The sequence below is a fragment of the Arachis ipaensis genome, chromosome B10, assembly GCF_059453495.1.
Source record: "Arachis ipaensis isolate K30076 ecotype BB chromosome B10, ASM5945349v1, whole genome shotgun sequence".
Taxonomy (NCBI): domain Eukaryota; kingdom Viridiplantae; phylum Streptophyta; class Magnoliopsida; order Fabales; family Fabaceae; genus Arachis; species Arachis ipaensis.
Window position 1 is genome coordinate 19,350,150 of NC_142435.1, and position 14,990 is coordinate 19,365,139.

The window sequence follows — 14,990 nt, forward strand, 5'->3', positions numbered from 1 at the left end:
TAAAATTTCCATGACTTATTGTGTGTAATATTATACAAGAATTTTACCCTGGATGTTCATTTCCATAGGAAAGCAGATGTTCAATCCTATTGTTAACTGAATGGTTATTGTTGAGCACTAGCTTTTCTGTGCTGAGCTATTTTCTTGAAATAGAACCATAGTACTTAGAGAACCAAATATGTACATCATATATCTTATACCAAGAGTCTAACATCAAAAGACCATATACACCTAAGCCGAAAAACACATAAGTTAATAAAGGTTTCTATGTTCTTAAGACTAAGTACAACTATTGCTTTCTCCATTTTCGGTTTTTTTTCACAGGTTGTTCCCCGACCTGTTTCATCAGTGTCCTCGTACTTGGTGCCGTGAATGGTGATTTCACCTCCTTTTTCTTGTTTCTTCTAGGGTTGCGGTGCGCACATTTCTCATTTTCTTCCAACAAAGTTCGTACCTGTCCTATTGACTCATTGTGCACTCCCATGACAATGTCCAGCATTAGCTGAACTTTCAAAGCAAGAAGCATATCCTGTGGGTATTTTCATGATGAGGATAATGATTGAATTTTGTAAGAAACATGAACCGGAAATAAAAAATCTAAAAATGAGTGACAGAGTAACTTACATCATCCCATTCATGTAGTCTACAATCTTCAGTCCATAACTCCATGAATTTAATTACAAAGATGCCACAATCCCAACTATGTAAATAACAAGGGTCCATTCAGTATGATATCAATGTCAAACCAATTGCTAAGCATGAATTTGCTAGGTGTGGCGATTACTTATACTTACCCGTTGGGTTGCACGGGGACTGAGGCATATGCAATACTTGGGCCATTCAAAGTACGCTCATAAGTTGGTATAGCCACCTTGGACATGTCTTCAATCAGTCGACCATGTAAAAAACTCAACCATACTTTGTTAACTATTGAACTTATTTGTCAATGAATTCGAAAAAAATGCACATGTGGTGTCCTAACTTATCGCATATGCATCTAGTTTCCTCCTTTCATCAGTGGGTTCCTCACATTTCAGACTATCAATTACCAACACCCGTTTCTGGGCCACATTAAAAGCATACAGCCACCAGTGTCCTTTCCAACACATTGGAATAAACCACTGCAAAAAGATAACACAAATAACAACACATGCAAATATGAAATGCATGGAGTAAGATGCACGACAAACATAATAAACTTCATAGGTTGGTTCAATCTTTACCATTATTGGTTAAATGACCTAGCAAGTTCACTTTCACATATAGGAAGTACGAATGAATCGGTGCATGCAGAATACAAATGAGATAACCTTTAAAATTTCTCAAAACATCCATCAGTTTATGAAGAATAAGTGACCAGGACAAATAAGACATTATCCTAAAAAGGCTAACCATGTGCTACATAAAAAAGAATAATGTCTAACCCAATTTATTTTTTATGCTTCCACTTTGTCAAAGAATCTGTTGTCGTCTCCGAAATTTGGACCGAATCCATCATACACCAGAACTGGCCCATTCTGGAATGCATCCAAGTTATGTTGTCTTATCACCGTTTCCTGTTGCCAAAGTAGTATCCAGTGATGCTATAGCTATGATGAGAATTCAAAAAAATTACAATCTTCATACCAATATTCCTAGAGACACGCAATAGAAGTCACGTTTGAAGTGCGCTACCGGAGCATCATTAAATGTGTTGCACATCCATTGAATAATCTGCGTAGTAAAAGTAAGCACGCATGAAATCTAGGGTAAGAGAAACAAATTAATTGAAACTACAGCATGGGTTTCAATAATTTACATTACTGTTCACCCAACCGCGTGCTTTCAAAGTCCACAAATCCAACCTTGACAATTGAAGATACGACCTACCTTCAAAGGTAGCCAATGGTGCGCCTTTGTCGAGGCGAGAGTTCAGAATCCAACACCGGACCATTTCCTCCTTCTCCTCACCTAACTTCACACTCTTAAGCCTCGGATGTACCGTTATGAGGGGGGTGTGGCCGGTGACTTCTCTAGCTGTGTCCAGTGTTGTCAGAACCGGACCGAACAGGCCAATTGGACCGGAAAACCGATGAACCGGTGCCATAACCGCTCCGGGTAAGCTTTCGAATTGAACAAGGAATCGAATCGGATTGAACCGGCCGGATTTGATCAGAACCGGCGAACCGGCGGGTTTCATTTAACCCAGACCGGTTCGAACTCTTTTTTTTTATCCTTCGCTTGAAACGACGTCATTTCTTATTAAAAATAAAAAAAACAAAAAAAATAAAGCTACTGATTGCTGAAATGGAACCCTAGCCCCCATCGTGTTCACTCCATCCCCTGTTTCCCTTCCCAACCCTTTTGGCCATGAGAGACCACCATAACTCCATGAGAGCTGAGGCCTGAGAGATAGAGACTAGAGAGTCTGCTTCAGTTTCAGCCACCTCGTCGCCAGCGCGGATCAGAGACCCGTTCAGCCTCAGGCAGCGCGGCACTCACCATCGCAACCACACGGCCACACCAGTGCGCCACTCACCACCGCCAAGAAGCACGTCCACGGTCCATCGAAGATTCAAGTCGCCACCTCGTCGCCTACTGCCTCCTGCTCGTCAGTCGTCAGTCGTCACCTCCGACCTCCCTCTTCTCTGCTCGAGTGCTCGTCCCTCCAGCCCTCCAGGATCCATCCCAGGTATGTATTTTTAATTTTTTGAAGTTATTCAGGATATTAAATTTTCAATAATTTAATACTGATAGTTAGAATTAATTGATTATTGTAGATTGATTATGTATGTTGGCTTCTGTTTGAGATTGTTGATTGTTCACATAATCACATATGTTTGATTTCAGTTTGATTTCTGTATGTTGGCAGATGAGAACATGAATACTTCCACATGTTTTTCTGTTTGATCTCTCTTGTTTGTTGATTTATTTTTTATTTCTGTCCAATTTGTTGATTATCCATTGTTGTTAGATTGTTGATTGTTGATTATCTGTTATAGTGTTATATATGTTGGTTGCTGTTGTATATTATTCTTAGTAGTTAGTGGATTGTTGTTGTGCATTATTCTTGGAGATTGGTGTTATATATGTTTGCACACATAGGACATTCCTTGATCCTGTTTTCTTAAGCACTTGTTTGGCTAAGCCTTTGATTGCAGTCACATATAGCTTGAGTAAGGTGTCAGAGTTCATAGCTCCAATTAGGACTGTTAGACTCACAAGGGATAGAAAACAAGATTGTGATTTGGTGTGTGGAAAACAGGTGACTTGGTAGTATGTCCAGAAGGAACAACTTGTAGGGAGCCATACCTATTAAGATTCAGCTCATTGTTTGTTGTATTGCTGATGAAATAGTTTCTATGGCTATGAATGCTCATGTCAGCATGTTCTATGGGACCACAGCGGCAGGCTTGAAGTGTTTGGACCGTACCCCATCTTCTTCATGAATCCTCGGCCATGTTACCACATTCACATTATGTTTATTTTCGTATTACTACTTATTTTTAGGATTTGAGACTTAATGTTTATTAAAATGTTATTGAAGATATGTTTTTTAACTGTTAATTTTTTAAGTTTTTAGCTATTTTATACGTTTTACTTATGTGGGACCGGGTTAACCGGTTCAACCAGTGATCTACCGGTTGAACCAGTGACTCAGTGACCCAGTAACCTGACCGGTTCGATCACCGGTTCAGTTCTGACAACTATGGCTGTGTCAAGCCAAGGGAAAAGCTAGGCCTTCCGAGACTCGGGGTGTGATAGCATGATTTGTTAGCCACGACCGTCTGAAGGGGTTCCACGTTAATGTACTTGTGTTCCCACCTTGTTCAAACTTTTCCAATAGTTTCTCAACTTCTGGACACTGCACGAAGTTCACGTCGAATTCTCTGCATCGAATGCAACTATAGTTACAAAGCACGTGTAGAAACCATTGAAATCATAGTATAATTAGGACATGCAATTTTGAGACAGACAACAGATGGTTACCTTAAATAATCAATATGCATTTTGTGTAATATGTTACAACTAATTGAAGATGTATGTCTAATTTGATTTTGAACCAACTGTTTAATTTAAACTAATAGGTTTTACGCACTTAGTTAATATGTTAAAATACAATGAGAAATGTGAGGTAACCAAATATCTTATTCTATATAGAAATTTAGCCTATCTGTGCTAACAAAATTACAGCAGGGAAATCAAGTACACACTGAGAAAAATTTATGTGTGGTCTATAGGCAGACGAAACTGTAATAAGCTAACTCTAGTTGTAGGCAGAGTTAAATTGCAGTACAAATGAGATATGGGAAAATGTCATCCCAAATAGAATCTTATTTCTAGAACTTGCCTGTCAAAATCATAATCAATAACTTCCACAAGTGCTGAAGAGGGTTTAATAGGATCCTGATTATGTTGAGCGAAAGCACAGTCCTCCTTATTTACATACTCACCATTCCTATTCAAGTCGTCTTGGAAGTGTCGGCGCCTTATTTGAGCAATGGGCACATCATCATCTTCGTCGGAGTCTGAAGGTACAATAGGTTGGCGCCTTCGTTGAGCAATGGGCACATCATCGTCTTTGTCGGAGTCTGAAGGTACAACATGTCTTTCGTTGCAACTTGGGCCTTCATGAGCTGATGTACTGTAGTCGCAGGATCTGGCCCTGACGATCAGCAACTTTTTTTCGCGTGCTTGTTCGGGCCTCCTAGTTTCTAAATGAGCTACGTAAGTAATCGACACAGAGAATAGAGACAACATGACGGTATGCGAACAAAATTCTATGTAATATAGCTTTCAAGATGCAAAAATTACATCACCATGTCAATAACCACCATTATTATAAACATAATATACTTAACTTAAATTCCAAGAAAGACATTACCTTGTGCGCCTCTCTATTCTTGGGTGCCCTCAGTCGGCTTTGTTTAGTGGAGGCTGATTCCTTGCTCCCTCTCTTCCTATCTCCGATGCAACCCTGATATGGACACGTCAATGGTATTTAGAAAGCAATAATTTACAATCCGACATTAGTGCATCAATCAATTTTACACAAATTCCTCATCGGTAAATTGGGTTAGCATATTGCAAGGAATTAATTAACCGGCATAGTACCTCAGCCAGCACATTGGCGGCTTTCTTCTCAAGTTCTGCAGCAGTCCATGCAATGACCCATGGTTCTTGTTCTCGACAGCGATCGAGTGGCCCATGCTGCAATCGTTGAAAGTATAACAGCTGAAAGGAAATGTAGAATTGTTATGTTCTGCCATCTAGAAGCAATCAAGTAAAAAAAGAAACTAAACATTACAATATACCAAAAGGGCGAACATGCAACCACCACAAGTTTCGTGGTTCTTAGATTGGAATTTCTCAATTGCTAGACCCAACCACTTGAATGTTTTATAAGCCCAATTAAATCTGCTGGGGTCGGTCACATCAAGAATAGGAGGGATGTACCAGGGGGATATGGTTTGTTGACTCGTTGGGCATAAGAACATTTTCAGCACCACCAGGATGAAGTGCCTTCTGAAATCTGCCCGTTGCGCATCAGTATCCATGGGACAGGCATACACGAAATTGCACAGCTGGGTGGTTGTCTTTTTCTAAAACTGTGCTTTGATGGTGAGATGGGCTGGATTCTTCTTTTTAAGTTCGGGTATGGCATCACCTACAATTTCAAAGGCAGAACAGTGTGTACAACAACTATTACGCAACGACAAGGGTATCAAACCAGGATACGTTTCGTAAATAATAAAAAGGGAACATTGCTATCTTACCCCCGTCGCGTATGCCTAATGCCTTCCCTATCAACTCAGAATTGATTCGGATGTTTCCAACATCCACTATAAGCGTATTCGTGTCCACATCGTATGCCCTCGCAAGTTGTTTCATTATACTTTGCTTCACCACCCATTTTGGAATCCTCTTGACGAAACCGAACTCAATTGCATCAATCTCTAGTAGCTTTTCCAAGGCATTAATGCTTTTCAGATGGGTGACCATGCCATTGATATAGGATGGAGAACAACGCGTCTCTACTAATTTCTGTGTACATCAATAAAACAAGGTTTAAGTCATCATAAGGAAGATTGATGAATGATGGAACACATATTACCTTGTTCCCCATCAGAATGGTTCTCAACAGATCAAAATCCAAACAAGTCCGTGCTTGGAAGGAATGAATGAATAATTAGTCTCTCCAATTTCTATATATTATTAATTCATCATACTTAAAATCCTACCCGATAAAGTAACATGATTAATCCACACACACAGCAGTTTGGGAATAAATTTATCTGCAGTGCCCCTTCAAAGAGAATCAGAATGAAGTTATTATGTCTAACTTAGAAGTATAAAATTCTCTTGAAACATGATGCTTTGGTATGTAGATACTTTTTGGATACAACAATTAAAATGTATGTTTGACACAATTAACTTACATGTTTGTTTCCATAAGACATTAAATGTTCATTTTTGCCTTTGCGTGGATGGTTATTCGTCAAATCAATAAAAATAAAGTAAAGCACCCAACGGAAAAGTAGAGTTATATGCTAACAAGTAATCCCAGTTCAAAACCAACCCTTCAACAGCATGCACAGTTTACCATCTACTTATTTCAAACAAATACAGGCAACATAAAAAACTGACCTACTCAAAACCAAGCAACTGAATAACTTTTCGCAGGAAAAAAACATTACAGCCACCAACTTCACAACATAATTTTAAACAAGAAGTTCTTGCACAATAATCATGCAACATGGTGAGGTTTTCAATTTTTAAAACCCAACAACCAAGCTACATAAACATTATACAGCCAACAAGTAACTTGGTAAACTATTTCCTAAAGTTTAATTTTTAAGGAAAAAAAAAGCAATGAACAAAATGATTAAATAAGAGGAACGATGGAAACAATATTTTTTCAATCAAATGAGCACCACCAAAGTGGATGAAAACTATAAGTGACATGCTAAACCAACCCGTCCAGGTACATCAAATCCAACAATTCATACCACAATTTTAATCAAGAATTCTGGCACAATAATCATGCAGCAAGGTGAGGCTTGCACTAACAGAAATTCAGCAAACAAGCGACATAAACAGTAACTAGCACTAGATACGGCAGCTATAGAAATCAGGAAAAATGATAATGAAGACACTTACTGTAAACTACAAATAATGGTGGTAGTGTTCGGTCACGGAGGCATTGGGACTAATGATGCCGGCTAACGCAAGATGGTGTGGGTTTCTGTCGTCGGGTGTTACAGGATGGGTCGGCAGCGGTGCGAGGTCTGTACTAAGACTAAAACAGTAAGAATTTATTAAATAAAAATCAATCTTTATGGTAAAATTATTGAGTAAGGACTTGCGTTGAAAGAATCTAGCCATAATAAAATTACATAAAATATTCAAATGAGCCACCTTGATAGATAAACACCCATACATCTAATCTTATAGAAACCTGAAGATGCTGGAGTTTCACAAAAGACAATAGCAATGTAATTTTTAAGTGACTGGCTGACTGAGAAATTAGATTAACTTGAGTTAAAAAAAACCTTTGCATTGGTAAACTATTTCAAAAATGAGGAGCAACCTAGAGAGCTTGGCTGGGTAAATAAAGAAAGAAACAAAGGTGCACAGCATCGAAAATATTAAAATAGATCACAATAAGTTGGCATGGTGTAGTATTTTTTGAAATATAATGTAAACAGAAAAAGAAAAAACCTGGTAAAAAATAATTAAACAAGCAAAAAAATTAAAACAATATTTATTTAAAGCAATCACAGCCCCCAAAGTGAAAAAGTACTGTCAAGACACAATCTAAAATAACCTGTCGAGGAACATTAAAGCAAACAACTGAAGTCACAATTTTAAAGAACAAGTACCTGCAAAATATTCATGCATTCCATTACAAAAAAACAACAAAGGATCCACTTTCATAGATAAACAACCATACAACTAATAATATAGCAACTTGAGAATGATGTGGTTTCAGTAGAGACAGTAGAATTCGATTGATTAAATGATTGACCGACTGAGATCTGAGATTGACTTGGGTGAAATAAACACCTTTACATTAGTAAATTGTTTCTTAAGTAGGAGTAACATAGGGGACTTGGCTGTTTAAGGGGAAAAAACAAGTTTAAAACATTGAAATTATTAAACCATATTACAGCAAAGTGGCATCAAACCAAACAATTCACTTCACAATTTTATAATACAAGTTCCCGCGCAATAATGATGCAGCAAGGGCATAATTTCAGTTTTAGAAATTCGACAACCAAGCGATATAAACAGTATCCAGCACTAGATACGGCATCAACAGGAATCAGGAAAAAATGAATGTAAATTGAAACTCTGTTATGAAGAAGTAATAAATAAGACTGAATGAAGGACGATTATAAACACTGGCGACGAAGCCTGGACCAACGCAGCAAACATTAAAAAATGAACAGCATCCAACCGGATACCAAAATAACCATCCGAAAGCTTGCTAAAATAACCATCGACACACTTTCAACAACAGGACAACACTAGTCAACTATTCTAGGAGACATAACATGCAACGGACCACACAGGGAGCGAAATATTCTACCCTGTTGGAACGAAATTTTTGAAAACCTTCCCGCGCTCAGACTTTTTAAATAGCAAACCTCTACACCTACAACTTTTTGTGCACGTTTTGGTGAATTGAACTTTGAACAATTTATTTGATCACTATTTACAACCAAACACCAACACACAGGTCAATGCATGTCATCCCAGGAATAACAAGAAAAAATTAAAATGACCAGAAAAAAAAACAAGATACTTTTCACTAACCTGCGTCAACAGAAAACTTACGCGCAGCCTTCAGTTGGTACTGCATGCACCGAAATAAGAGTTGAATGGCAGGTAGAAAGCCGGGTCTGGTGGTGCCTCCAATGGCTGGGAGTTGCTAGTGTGAAATGACGCTGACGAAGGCTTAGCCTTTGTGCTCCGTACTGCACCGATGGTGGATGACCCCGGTTGTTCAGGCACGGCGGAGCTTGGGTTGAACCGCCTGCGTGTCGTACACCTATGACGAAGAGAGAGCCGGTGGACTCTGCTGGGCGGGAGACACATGACGGATGCTCGCGGTGAAGGATGCTCAGCGCTTATCAGAGTTCCAATGGGGGAGACAGTGGGATGTTCAAAACAAAATATGAAGGGTTTGTCTTCTAACATGACGGTAACGGAAGAAAGGGGAATAGAGGGAAAATTAGGATTCCTAATTATGAGGGGTGGTTATTTTCAAAACTAAACATCACCTATCCACTAGGGTAAATCTGGGTAATTTCAATTTTTTATTCATATTGGGCCAGAAATTTAGTCCATTGTACACATTGTACACTTAGACTATTGACTTCCTAGCAGTACTCTAATTATTATTATTATTATTATTATTATTATTATTATTATTATTATTATTATTATTATTATTATTATTATTATTATTATTATTATTATTATTATTATTATTATTATTATTATATTTAAATTTTATTAATTATTGTTAGAAACTAAATTATTATTGAAGAATATCTGTAAAATAAATTTAGCATATTTTAAGTAAGTAATAAAAATTAAATATTTTTAAATTTTAATAATTTATTAATTATTATTGGATCTTTAATTAATATATTTATTGTCATTAAATTTTTTAATTTTTGAATAATATTAGTCAAGTAGTTTATATGTTAGTTGTACGTAATGCAATAATGTAATAATTGAATTTAGTGTAAATTAATTAATTTATTAACACTAAATGTAATATTAATTTTAAAATTATTTATTATTATTAATAAATTTAGATACTGCTTAACATTTTTAGATATATTATTTAATAAATTATTTATTATTTAATAAATTATTTATTATTAATAATAATTATATATAACTAGTTAGTTATTTTGAGTCATTAATTATTATTATAATAATATTAGCTGTATTAATCTTGTGTTATATGTTATGTATGTGTGTGAATAGATAGAATAAAAGTAATACAATATTAGTGTTATTATTATAATTATAATTTTATTTTATTGTTTGAATAATTAATGATTGTTTGTTAAATATAAATAAGTAATATTAATAATAATAAATAATTATGTTTTTAAGATTATAAATTATGATAAAATAATTAAATATAAATTAATTAATAAAAATTTTAATTATTCAATGTTTATTGATAATTTTGATGTAATATTTGACTATGTTTTGTAGGATTTATGAATGTTAAATGTAATCATCTACTGTCGTTGGATCTGTACAATTCTATTGTGGATGAGTATTTATAAGAGACTGATTTTGTTCACGTTTTCCATATTTAAATAATCTATTGTCAGTTAACAATAATAAACACTCTAATCAAGAGGTAGTTCCTGATAAACATACATTTTACTTTCCGATTGATGAGTGTGTTGTGACATTAGAAGATGTGGTTGTTATTCTTAACCTTCCAACAAATAATCTTCGAGTGATAGAGTAACAATGAGTGGTCACAATGTCTTAGAGGTTGAATATTTACACCAATTTGGAATTGCACCTAAGAAGACAGATTACAGATGAAGCTTCATAAAATTGACGTGGCTTCGGAACCTAAAGGATCATTTAGATTTGATTGATGTAAATAGCATTTAGAGGTCTATGAAGTGTCACATCATATTATTATTTGGGATAATCTTGTTTAGACTTTAGAGACATGTCTAGGGCATCGGTGCACTGAAAATTTTTGTGTTTGTTTTGCGACTTTGCTAGGACCAGAGAATTTAGGTGTGGATTAACATGTCTAGCACACTTGTATAGAGCACTATGTAGGGCATCTCGTTTCGAATGTAAGAAAATCGATAGTCTACTGACACTTTTGCTAAACGAGATGTCCTATATAATGCTCTATACAAGTGTGCTAGGCATGCCGATCCCCAACTAAATTCTCTGATCTTACGAAGCTGCGGAACAAAGACAAAAAATTTTAGTGCGTCGCTGCCCCAAACATGTCTCCAAATAAGATTGTTCAAAATAATAACATGATGTGGTACTTCACGTACCTTTGAATACAATTTTCATCAATCAAATCTAAATGATCCTTCAGGTTCCGAAGCCACGTCAACCTTATGAAGCTTCCTCTATAATCTGTTTTCTTAGGTGCAATCCTAAATTAGTGCAAACATTTAGCCTCTAAGACATTGTGCCTACTCATGGTCACTCTATCACTTGAAGATCATTTGTCGGAAGACTAAGAATAACAGCCACATCTTCTAATGTCATAGCACACTCATCAACCGGAAGGTGAAATGTATGTGTGTCAGGAACCACTTCTCGATTTGAGTGTTTACCATTGTCAATTGACATTGAATTATTCCAATATGAGAAATGTGATAAAAACCAATTTTCCGTAAATACTCCTCCACAATAGGATTGTAAGGATCGACAACAGTAAGTGGTTACACGTCAACATTCGTAAACTCTATAAAATATAGTCAAATAGTACATCAAACAAAATTATCTAAACACATTGAATAATTAAATTTTTTTTAATTAATTTATATTTAATTATTTTATCACCATTTATAACTTTAAAAACAGAATTATTTGTTATCATTAATATAATTTAATTATATTTAACAAACTACAATTCATTATCTAAATAATAAAATAAAATTATAATTTTAATAACACTAATATCATATTACTTCTCTTCTCTTCTATTCTATTCTATTCAATACATGGCACATAATACAAGGCTAATAATAATAATAATTAATGATTTAGAATAACTAACTAATTATATATCCAAACATTTTAAACAGTATCTCATTTTTAATAACTCCAATATTATTAATAATAATTTATTTATTCATTAAATAATTATTTACTTATTAATATAATTTATTAAATAATATATTCAAAAATTTTAAATAATATCTAAATTTATTAATAATAATAAGTAATTTTTTAAATTAATACTAAATTTATTGTTAATAAATTAATTAACTAATTAATTTTCACTAAATTCAATTATTGCATTATGCACAGCTAACATATAAATTACTTAATCAATAATATTCAAAAATTTAAAAATATTTAATTTTTATTACTTACTCAAAATATGCTAAATCTATATTGCAGAAATTCTGCAACAATAATTTAGTATCTAATAATAATTAATAAAATTTAAATATATATAAATATAATTTTAATAAAGTTTAATTACTCTATTAGTCTTTATAGTTTTATCAAATTTTTAATTAGATCTTTATACATTTTTTCCTTTTAATTGGATCCCTACACTACTTTTAATTTCATAATTACATCCTTTTCATGTTAAAAATGTTAAAATTAACATAATATTTTTACCAAAATACATGCGGTCAAAGATTTAATTAAGTTTTTAATTATAAATACCTTTAATTTGCGAAGAAATATTCAGTTAACTCTAATATTTTTTACACTAGGAATGACTTAATTACAAAATTACAGTATAAGGACCCAATTGAAAGAAAAAAAAAGTATAGAGACCTAATTAAAAATTTAGTGAAATTATAGGACCAATGAGTAATTAAACCTTCTAATGATTATTACTAAATACACTTAAAATATATTTTCTAATATATAATGTAAACCCCGTTAAATTAGCAGATAATTAGTCAATAAATTAGTTTAATAAAGAAGATTAGAAATGCGAAAATAATATTCAATTAGGACAGAGCTCATCGAAACGAGAATTTTGACACTAATTTCGAAGAAATCGGTCCAAAATTAGATCGAATGGGTCGAACCGCTTGAACCGGATCCAAACCGGGCCGTGGGCCCAACCGGCTCAGCATTTAAATGAGCTTAAAAGCTCATTTCCTTCATTAACGTAACAGAAGCAGCAGCGCACCAGGGAGAAGAGAGGAACGCCGAAACCCCTGCGTCAACTCCCGAACGCCGTAGCTCCTCCGTCCGAGCTCCGATCGCCGCACTGTTTGCGACAACGCGACCACCGCGTCGAGCTCTACGTTTCTATCAGAACAATTTCATAGGTAACTCATTCTTTGTTCTCAGCCTCTTTTTCCCCAATTTTTGGAAATTTGAGTGGAGGTATTGAATTTCTTTGTTCTTTGATATTTTAGGATCCGATTAGCTTGAGGAAAACATTCACTCTTACTAATGTGAAGCTTGGGTAAGGTGAGGTTAATATAAATCCTATTTAATTTGTTGAATTTATGTTTTTGGAATTAAATTGGCTATATATGTGTTATAAATATGTATTAGGCTGAGAATAAATAATTGGAGCTTGAAATTGTGAATATTGGAACTTGGAGGAAGCTGAGCCTAGAGTTTATTGAGCTTTTGAGGGGCTGTCTTGGTTTTAATTAAAATTGCCTTGATCGTTACGTGGGAATCAGCCAAGGTATGGTTTAGATTTCTTGCATTTAATATATAATGTTCTGTGAAAACTTAGGCTAGATGACCATAGAATAGGTTGGAATGTATGTGTGTGTTGTTGTTTAGCATCTTGCTGTTATAAATGGATTGGTATGGAGCTGAGGATTGATTGATGGTTAGACAAATTATAATTGTTGAATTGAGAATGTCATTATGTATCTTGTGAGCTATGGTTTTAGTTGCAGGATTGGGTATATGTGTATGTAATTATTGATGGGTTAAAGTATGACCTTTGTATGGTTATTGCATTGAGAATGGAGGACACTTTGTGTAGTAAGTGTAGGTTGTTGTGTTGATCTCATGGGTTTTGGTTTGAATGAAGAGGAGGTTTTGAAAGTTTATAAAATCTTGGTTTTGGACCGAACTTCAGCGAGGTGTAACTTGGCTTTCGGACCCTCAATTTTCTTCCAACTTATTTTAAAATGAAAATTGGGTTTATGAAGTTTATGTTGTTCGAAGAACAGATGAAAAGTATTCTAAATCGAAGAAGTTATGGGTGTTGGAAGATTGGAACTCAAAATTGGTTTTTGTTACAATTCTACAGCTTTGTTATTGAATCTGTTTATTTTAAAAACACGTACTCCCACGCGTACGCGTCACCCACGCGTACGCATGGCATGGAATTTTAACGATGCGTACGCGACTGATCCCATGCGCACGCATAAGGGGTTAGCAAGCATGTCCACGCGTACGCATGATAAAGGGACGCGCGTGCGAGCTACAGTTTCACAATCCCATGCGCACACGTGGCCCCTGTTCCAGCAAACATGATTTTTGAAGTTTTAAAACCTATTTCAAACTTCTAAACCTCTATTTTCATTCCTTTAGTGATAAATAGTGGTGTTAAGCCTGACGGTCAGATGAAGCTAGGAAATGGGGATAACTTGTAGGTGAAGTAAAGCCAAAAAGAAAATGATGAATTGATTATGAAATGTTATGGATGATTATGAATGATACTTGGCTTGATAATTAAATGAATGATTATGTATGAAACTTGGCTTGAATGATTAAATGATCTGAGATACGAGGTTCCCTGGATAAAGTGTCGTGGCTTGCCACCACGTGTACCAGGTTGAAAACTCGATACTCTGTTGACCCTACAATGTAAGGGTGACCGGACACGTATAAATTCCCAAGAATATTAACCCCCATTGAGCAATATTGATTATTTGAGAAAAAGCTATGCATAGACTCTTGGGGATGCGCGTTGAGGGACAGTCTAAGGTTTTCGGACTTATCGGGTTGGCTGGATAACCGACAGATGAGCCTCATCAGCCATAGGACAGCATGCATCATATGCATACTACTTGAATTACTTGCTTGTGCGTTAACTGGGTGTGCCTAAGTGTATTTACCATGCTAAATGTATACTTGTTACCTGCAATACTTGTAACCTTTGTGTGCTTACCTTTATCTGTTTATCTATCTGTGAAATGCTGACGGAGATGGAGATATAGAGGAATGGTAGTATGGGACTTAGATTTAAGGTTAAGTTAAGTTAGGCTTAGATACTCTTAGAAAACCACCTTTTATGTCTTCTGTTTAATACTTTAAGCTCTATA